The sequence below is a fragment of the Lissotriton vulgaris genome, unplaced genomic scaffold (genome assembly GCF_964263255.1).
Source record: "Lissotriton vulgaris unplaced genomic scaffold, aLisVul1.2 SCAFFOLD_1936, whole genome shotgun sequence".
Lineage (NCBI taxonomy): Eukaryota > Metazoa > Chordata > Amphibia > Caudata > Salamandridae > Lissotriton > Lissotriton vulgaris.
In genome coordinates, this window is record NW_028241148.1 from 126,112 (window position 1) to 135,091 (window position 8,980).

Sequence of the window (8,980 nt, forward strand, 5' to 3'; positions counted from 1 at the left end):
TACACTGGAGAGTAGCGCCCAGCTCAATAAGAGTCTCCCTGTCTTATGTTATTACCTTACTTGAAGATGAGTTCAAACCAACAGAGTTCCCAGCCCCAGCCGCCTCCGGGACGCTGACGGGCGCATACAGGCTTGCCTTTGGCGCACCTTCGGTGTGCCCGCTGCACGCGTCCGCTGCGGACCTGCGAGGAGCCCCAGCAAGGAGCCAGATGCTGTTTAGGTTTCTTCTTAGATCAAAATAGTGTATACAATACAATCAGCGCTTGGCTCCTTGTTGGCATACAGATCTGTGTATCTGTGTACTGGCAAAGAGCCAGATACTTTTTGGACGTTTTTCTTGGACTACGAAAATTCCAATCTGACTCCTTGCTAAAGCACAGACATGTGTGTCTCTGCCCCAGTAAGGAACCAGATGTCTTATTTGAACCTCTGACCCCCAGATCCAAGGACTGGACCCACGACTCCCAGGTTCAAATCCTGAAGACATTCACCATAGAATCTCCCTAATCATAAAAGATTCAGTGGTGCTGTGCTCAAACCCCTTGAAAATCCATGCACCATACTTAAGAGACCCAGAGGAACAAAGTTTGCAATCTAACCTTTGTCAGTATATGTTCCTATATGCCCAGGAGAATGGATGGGATTTACATGTTTTTTTTTAAAAGCGCTACAACCCAACAAACGTTATGCTTACATTTGATCTCCCAGTCGACCAATCAGAATGAGAGAGGCCAAGAAGTCAGTGATAAATCCTTAGGACAGATAAGTGTTAAAAATATGTGGTTGTGATATATTTCTTTGCAGCCCATGAGTGATATTTGAAACCTAAAGCAAGGTACCCTAAAACAATATTTTGTTTTCAGTTGCTTTCCAAATTTTCCAAATACATTGCACCCAGTTTATTGCCTGTGGATATCCTGAACCTATAGAAAACCTATAAATGTGTGGCATTACCATGCTCTTGTGACCTCAAAGAACACAGGTAAGTTATGTTCCTTCGTCAGGAAAACTGGAGGGTGTTATCAAGGTTTAGAAAAAAATTCTTAATTTGGGAATTATCTTGTTAAGTGTGTTCACTTGGTCAATGAATTAGGGTGAAGGAGGTATGGCAATTCAAACCTTAAGATGTGTAGATAGTTTCTGAAAATGTGTGGTTGTAGTATGTTTCCTTCCACATAGCTCAGTGGTGATGCCTGCAATCACAAAACATATATCGAAGATGAGCATTTGCCTTTGTCTTTCAGCTGTTTTCTAATTCCACAAATGCAGTGTAGGAAATGACCAGATTCAGGTCACTAATCACCACCTCTCAGCCTTCTATCACAAATGAAGAGTCGGTCAGACAGTAGAGAATACAAACCAATATCTATTTATTCAGGTATAATCAGAGTGGTGCCCATTCTACCCAGTCTCTAGGAGTGCTGCAGAGGGACTGAATTCAACAAGCAGAAAGATACATTATGTACATTTCGTAACTGGGCTAGAACACGCCAATGATGGAATTTTCCAGGCAAGTGTTGCAAAGCAATAGAATACGAGAGAAAAAAGCAATCTCAGTGCTTATATCTTACAGAGTAACAAAGTCCAAGGCTGCTCCAGGTGGGCCCATCACTACACAAGTGGGAGAAGGCCTGTATCTAGTGAGAAAGGTATGCGCTAATAAGAACAGTCTATTCATTAGTGAAGCAAGACCCAACCTTGTGGAAGTGAAATTCAGCAGAAGCCTTTTCTTAGAAGAAGCAAAGGAGTAGTTTTGATCATGATTCAAAGTGGCAAATGGTGCTGCGAATGCTAGCTTACATCGGATGATGCGCAAGCAGAAACAATTTCATTTTATCAGCAGCGCACCCATTTTTTTACCTGTGGGCACACTGAATCTCTAAAAATTCCATAGATGTATGAAACCACCAAGCTCGGGAGGACCAGAGGAACAAGATGGATGCCAAGCCTTGGTAAGCATATGTTCCTAAGCAGGGAGACTGGAGATAAGTGCCATATTTTGGACATGATGCTAAAAATTGGACACATGTTTTGTACAGTATGATCTTCTGGACAGCTAGTCTGGATGAAAGTATGACCTTCAAAAACCTTAATATGTGTATATGTTACACAGATATGGTTGTGATATGTTTCCATACATACCAGTCAAAATACTTGTGACCAAAAGACAAGTACCCTAAACTAGCATTTAGTATTCTGTTGCTTTCCAGTTTTCCCATATGCACAGCACCTACGTTATTTTCTGTGGGCACCACAAACCCATTGAAAAATAATTCTTGTATGGTACATTTCACACTCAGGAGACTAAGAGGGATACAGATTAGGGTCAAACCTATGTAATCATATGCTCATACTTGTGGGGCATGTATGTGTTGTGTATACATGCCCCAGTGTTGTGTTGTATGCATTGGAAACATTCTAAAAGCCTGGCAAACGTCATGATCAAAATTGTGAGAACGCAACCTTTTTGCCAGATTATCTCATTTTTTATGGATTGATGCTTCTGGTGTTTTAACTCTGTACACTGGGACGCTGATAATCAGGCCTCAATGCATGAGAACTGACCCCTAAAACATATACAAAAATTCGAACTCCCAGTAGGTATATGTAACTTTCCTATAAGGCAATACTATTATGGTACCCAAAGTACACCAATGACATGGAAAGTTCAATACCTCCTGTGGACAGTAGCACTACTGTGCCATCTAATAGTGCTACCAAGCAGACATGCCTCTAGGCCTGTTCCTGGGGGAACTGCCTATGTGATCAACAAGAAAGACTGTCCAATATCCCTGTAGGAAGCTTTTACTGGGGCTTCTGTATCCTGTTCCGTATCCTGTTTCCTTTCCTGTCTCGTATCCTATCGCTGTATTGCATTGCACCGCTGCAGCCGCGGACATTTGAAAACCACAAAATTTGATAACTGCACCTGAAACAAGCATTTGCAATGCAATAGGTCTCGCATTAGGAAAGTATGAGCTATTGGTATTGTAAATTACCATTTTTTTAAATATGTGTTGGCTTTGAAAATATATAAATTAATAGCATTGTTATTCAAAAAGCCAATAGCTTACACTTTCCTAATGCAAGTCCTATTGGCTATGGCAATGCTTGTTGGTAGCAAGCAAGGACAGTGCTGTTGTGGTGCTGAGTGATGCTCTTGTGGTGCTGAGTGATGATGTGGTTGGGCTGAGTGAAGTGGTGGTGTAATAGAGCAATGTGGTGGTGTCCCTGAGTGATGATGTGGTTGGGCTGATTGATGTGGTGGTGTCCCCGAGTGATGTAGTGGTGCCCCTGAGTGATGTGTTGGTGCCCCTGAGTGATGTGGTGGTGTTTCTGAGTGATGCAGTGGTGTCCTTGAGTGATGCAGTGGTGTCCCTGAGTGATGTGGGGTGTCCCTGAGTGATGTGGTTGTGTCCCTGAGTGATGCGGTGGTGCCCCTGAGTGATGTGGCGGTGTCCCTGAGTGATGTGGTGGTGTCCCACAGTGATGTGGTGGTGTCCCAGAGTGATGTGGTGGTGTCCCTGATTGATGTGGTAGTGTCCCTGAGTGATGTGGTGGTGCCCCTGAGTGGTTCCCCTGAGTGATGTGGTGGTGTCCCTGAGTGATGTGGTGGTGGTCTTGAGTGATGTGGTGGTGTCCCACAGTGATGTGGTGGTGTCCCATGAGTGATGTGGTGGTGTCCCTGATTGATGTGGTAGTGTCCCTGAGTGATGTGGTGGTGCCCCTGAGTGGTTCCCCTGAGTGATGTGGTGGTGTTCCTGAGTGATGTTGTGGTGTCCCTGAGTGATGTTGTGGTGTCCCTGAGTGATGTTGCGGTGTCCCTGAGTGATGTGGTGGTGCCCCTGAGTGATGTTGTGGTGTTCCTGAGTGATGGGGTGGTGTCCCCGAGTGATGTGGTGGTGCCCCTGAGTGATGTGGTGGTGCCCCGAGTGATGTGGTTGTGTCCCCGAGTGATGTGGTAGTGTCCCTGAGTGATGTGGTGGTGTCCCTGAGTGATGTGGTGGTGTCCCACGAGTGATGTGGTGGTGTCCCCGAGTGATGTGGTGGTGTCCCCCAGTGATGTGATGGTGTCCCTGAGTGATGTCCATGAGTGATGTGGTGGTGTTCCTGAGTGATGTGGTGGTGTCCCCGAGTGATGTGGTGGTGTCCCCGAGTGATGTGGTGGTGTCCCCGAGTGGTGTGGTGGTGTCCCCGAGTGGTGTGGTGGTGTCCCCGAGTTGGAGGGTGGAGTTGGAGGGTGTAGTTAGAGGGTGGAGTTGGAGGCTGGAGTTGGAGGGTGGAGTTGGAGGGTGGAGTTGGAGGGTGGAGTTGGAGGGTGGAGTTGGAGGGTGGAGTTGGTGTTGGAGGGGGAGTTGGAGTTGGAGGGGGAGTTGGAGTTGGAGGGTCAAGGGTGGAGTTGGAGTTGGAGGGTGGAGTTGGAGGGTGGAGTTGGAGGGTGGAGTTGGAGGGTGGAGCTGGAGGGTGGAGTTGGAGCGTGGAGTTGGAGGGTGGAGTTGGGGGGTGGAGTTGGAGGGTGGAGGGTGGAGTTGGAGGTTGGAGGGTGGAGTTGGAGGGTGGAGTTGGAGGATGGAGTTGGAGTGTGGAGTTGGAGGGTGGAGTTGGAGGGTGGAGGGTGGAGTTGGAGGGTGGAGGGTGGAGTTGGAGGGTGGAGGGTGGAGTTGGAGGCTGGAGTGAGGGTGGAGTTGGAGGGTGGAGGGTGGAGTTGGAGGCTGGAGTTGGAGTTGGAGGGTGGAGTTGGAGGGTGGAGTTGGAGGGTGGAGTTGGTGGGTGGAGTTGGAGGGTGGAGTTGGAGGGTGGAGTTGGAATTGGAGGGGGAGTTGGAGGGGGAGTTGGAGTTGGAGTTGGAGGGTGGAGTTGAAGTCGGCGGGTGGAGTTGAAGTCAGAGGGTGGAGTTGGAGGGTGGAGTTGGAGGGTGGAGTTGGAGGGTGGAGTTGGAGTTGGAAGGGGAGTTGGAGGGTGGAGTTGGAGGGTGGAGTTGGAGGGTGGAGTTGGAGGGTGGAGTTGGAGTTGGAGTTGGAGGGGGAGTTGGAGTTGGAGGGGGGAGTTGGAGGGTGGAGGGTAGAGTTGGAGGGTGGAGTTGGAGTTGGAGGGTGGAGTTGGAGTTGGAGGGTGGAGTTTGAGTTGGAGGGTGGAGTTTGAGTTGGAGGGTGGAGTTGGAGGTTGGAGGGTGGAGTTGGAGGGTGGAGTTGGAGTTGGAGTAGGAGTTGGAAAGTGGAAGGTGGAGTTGGAGGGTGGAGTTGGAGGGTGGAGTTGGAGTTGGAGGGTGGAGTTGGAGGGTGGAGTTGGAGTTGGAGGGTGGAGTTGGAGGGTGGAGTTGGAGGGTGGAGTTGGAGGTTGGAGTTGGAGGGTAGAGTTGGAGGGTGGAGTTGGAGTTGGCAGGTGGAGTTGGAGGGAGAGCAAGGAGTAACAGAAAGAGCGTAGGTGCGAGAAAGAGACATAGAGAGAGGGGTAGGAGGAGAAACAAGATATGTTTAATGTACGGATAGCACTTAGGACAGTTTACTGAAAATGTGTCAAGGATCAGCATGTTATGTTTACAAAAAATGTGTCAAGGAACTGCATGTTTTGTTCAGCAAGCGCTATTGCCATTTTTTTTTTTTTTTGCAAGATCACCAGGCCTTTTATTGATTCCATCCTTAGGCACTGTGCAAGAAGTTATTTACATTTATACAAGGGGAAGGAGGAGAGATTTGGTGGGGGAGGTGAAGAGATTTGGCAGGGAAGGAGCAAGGGCTAGGATGGAAGCACAGGAAGAGCCTTGTAGACATGGCAGTGTGGCTTTGTCTGGGTGCTGCTGGACTGAAGTCAGTTCAAAATCTTTAAAGGTGGAAGCCACTGTCCTATCTGCCTGTTTCTGTTGGGTCGCCTCTCTTGCAAGTTCTGATGGTGGAAACTGGACAAAAAGGTCTCCTGCTCAGCTGATGAGGGTCCCGTAGGGCAGGTCTTGTGGAATCTGCGACAGAAGGTGGTGGACGGATGACAGATTTCAAAGATAAAAATGACACCAGAGCTTTGTCCTAGGTCACTGTGGGTTAATACAAAGTGAAAGTACATTTCTTCATGGGAACAGCTGAAGTTCAAACTTAGGAGCCCAGCCCAAAGCAGTCTTCATTACAGCAAGGGCAGCTGCCCCTAGTGCTGCTCTGAGGCCCATCACTGCCAGCTTCACCAAGCGGGCGCTCTTCGATTTGGTCATGACAGTCTTGGCATGGTTGTCTGTTGGAAGCAGTTATTTGAAACGCCTATGCAGAACAGTGTCTGGGTGCTGCTGGACTGAAGCCAGTTCAAAGTCTTTAAAGGTGGAAGCCACTGTCCTATCTGCCTGTTGCTGTTGGGCCGCCTCTCTTGTAAGTTCTGATGGTGGAAACTGGACAAAAAGGTCTCCTGCTTGGCTGGTGAGGGTCCCGTGGGGCAGGTCCTGTGGAATCTGCAACAGAAGGTGGTGGACGGATGCCATGTCACATTCACTTTCCAGAAGTTCCTCCTCCCGGTACAGGACAATCACAGCTGCAAAGTAAATGGGCATGAGTGGATGGCAAGCCAGGAAGAAGTCATATAACTGCAAGAAATGCCGGATGTCTGACAGCACGTGTCCAAACCATGCGATCAGCCAGCTGAGCACAAAGATGGTGCCAACCTCTGCCCCTTGCATAAAGTCGTGCAGCTCTGGGTTCACTTGGTCAATGATGGGCATCAGGTAATTTAGAATGTGTTTGGTGTTGTCCATTGTAGGGTCCTTGAAATCCCTGAGGTGATGGGTGGCTAACTTCTCCACGAGTGCCGTTGCCATAGTCTTTCCCACCACAAGTAGGAATGTCACTACAATGTCGTGGTACCCCTGGTAGTAGTGCAGTTGGGGATTACATTGCAGCATTGCAAGATTATGTCAATCAGTTCTACCTGAAGTCCAGATCGCTGTTCATCTGGCGTGCCTGGAGGAAAGCGGCGGACATCCATCAACACCTGGTCATAATCCTTGTTAATCATTCGCAGGTCCTCCCTTGGTGTAGGAGGCAGATCATGTATGTTCACATTTATGAGCTTTGGCGAAACCTGGCACCCGATCGCATCTGTCAGAAGCCCGCCTTCACTGATTGCCATACGCCTGAGAACCGCAACATCGCTGGGCAGCCGGCGGATAGCTTGATGGATCTCTGCCTCCATCTTTCTCCTCTTGAAATTAGGGTCTCGCTTGCAGTGGCCGGTGAGCTGGGGGCCGGAACCGGCGCTCCGAGACTTCCTCATGTTCCCGGGGGGGCGTTACATCCCGGCCGAGGTTATGGGTCAGATCTCCAGTTACCGGAGTCTGACGTCACTACTCCGCTAAAGGGAACATCAGCAGTGCGGGGCCCCCAGCAGCTAGCGCCTCGCCCTTCGACCGTGCGGACACTCCTCTCATTGCTATTGCAATTTATAATAAGTATAATAAACAACTTTCAATTGATTTACATAAAGCCATCAATCAAGGTTAAAAATAGCAGTGTCATTGCATCAGTCTTGAGGTACCGTGGAGCTCAGCCTAACGATAATCTAACTGGCATTGATAAAGCCAATAAGACTGGCTAGGGGAGCGAGGAGCGGATCACGAGCGGACTCCTGCAGGCGGACTTGCCCCTGAAGCTCTGTCCTTTGGAGCTTGTCCTGTCCTGTCCCACCAGCGCCTTGCAGCACCCGCTTCGCGGGTGCCGCTTCGTGGGACCGGGACATCCCTGGCGGCGTTTGGGGCGGAAAAACAAACTCAGCAAGTGCAGCAGGGGTGGAGCGCCGCAGGGACTCGCTAGTCCAGGAGTCCCTGTGAGGCCTGTCTGACCCAGCCTGCGCACCCTGCTAGCCACGCCCCTGCCTGGAAAACTTGCAGAAAACATCACCTCACCTGCATTTCATCGGGAGCGAGGAGCGGATCACGAGCGGACTCTGCGGGCGGACTTGCCCTGAAGCTCTGTCCTTTGGAGCTTGTCCTGTTCTGTCCCGCCACCGCCTTGCAGCACCCGCTTCGCGGGTGCCGCTTCGTGGGACTGGGACATCCCTGGTGACGTTTGGGGCGGAAAAACAAACTCAGCAAGTGCAGAAGGGGTGGAGCGCCGCAGGGACTCGCTAGTCCAGGAGTCCCTGCGAGGCCTGTCTGACCCGGCCTGCGTACCCTGCTAGCCACGCCCTGCCCGTCACACGTTCTATAAATTTGGATTTTCTGCCCGCTGCGCGGGAGTGCGCCGGATGAAGGCCGGGTCAAGGGCGGGACAGTCTACGACAGTCCACGACTGGACGAGGCTGGGCTGGGCCCCAACCCCTATCCCTTCGCCCCCAGCATCTTAGACTCTGCCGTTTGCCTGAATATTGGTCTACTCCCGGTAATAAACAGCATCTCTAAACCTAGTTCCCAATCTAGGGGTCTGATATTGGTTTTACCGTATATTTTATAATTGTGTGTTTAAGTCATTTCATATTAAGTGCTATTCGGATTTATCATCTATCTTATTTCCATTCGGTAATATCTGTGCTGGTTATTTTGTACCTTTCTCTAAGGCAATATGCCCAAGTCAGTCGGCGGGAATTCCCGCCCCATTGTCTCTACACTTGACAACTACTTAGTAAAGTAGTAGACAAGATTAATAAGGAACGAAGACTGTCCCTGAGTCTAGGAAGTGTCCCAGACCCCACGATCCTACTGAGATCCCTGTCCCTTTGCCTACCCCAATGTTGATCCCCACCATTGAAGACAGTTGTGTAACGGGCACTCCGAATTGTCCAACCAGGGAGGGTACCAACGAAATAGAGCCATCACAGGTTATCCTTGACGTTGAGGACTCTCACAAGGAATCGATGCAAAGGAATCCAATGCAAACGAGTCCCATAATGACTCTGACGCCCCGGGTTCCGTGGCCCCCAAAACTCATAGAGTGTTGAGGTCAGGGAGACATCTAAATAGACCTGTACTGTCTAAAAAGGGGGGGGTCATAAAAGTAAAAAGAACACTGTC

The 8,980-nt window shown here is 49.7% G+C and overlaps 1 pseudogene; it reads right to left on the reverse strand.

Moving 5' to 3' along the window:
* Positions 1–6,061: 6,061 nt before the first annotated feature.
* LOC147672104 (TBC1 domain family member 20 pseudogene) lies at positions 6,062–7,248 on the reverse strand (annotated as a pseudogene).
* Between the last annotated feature and the right edge of the window lie 1,732 nt (positions 7,249–8,980).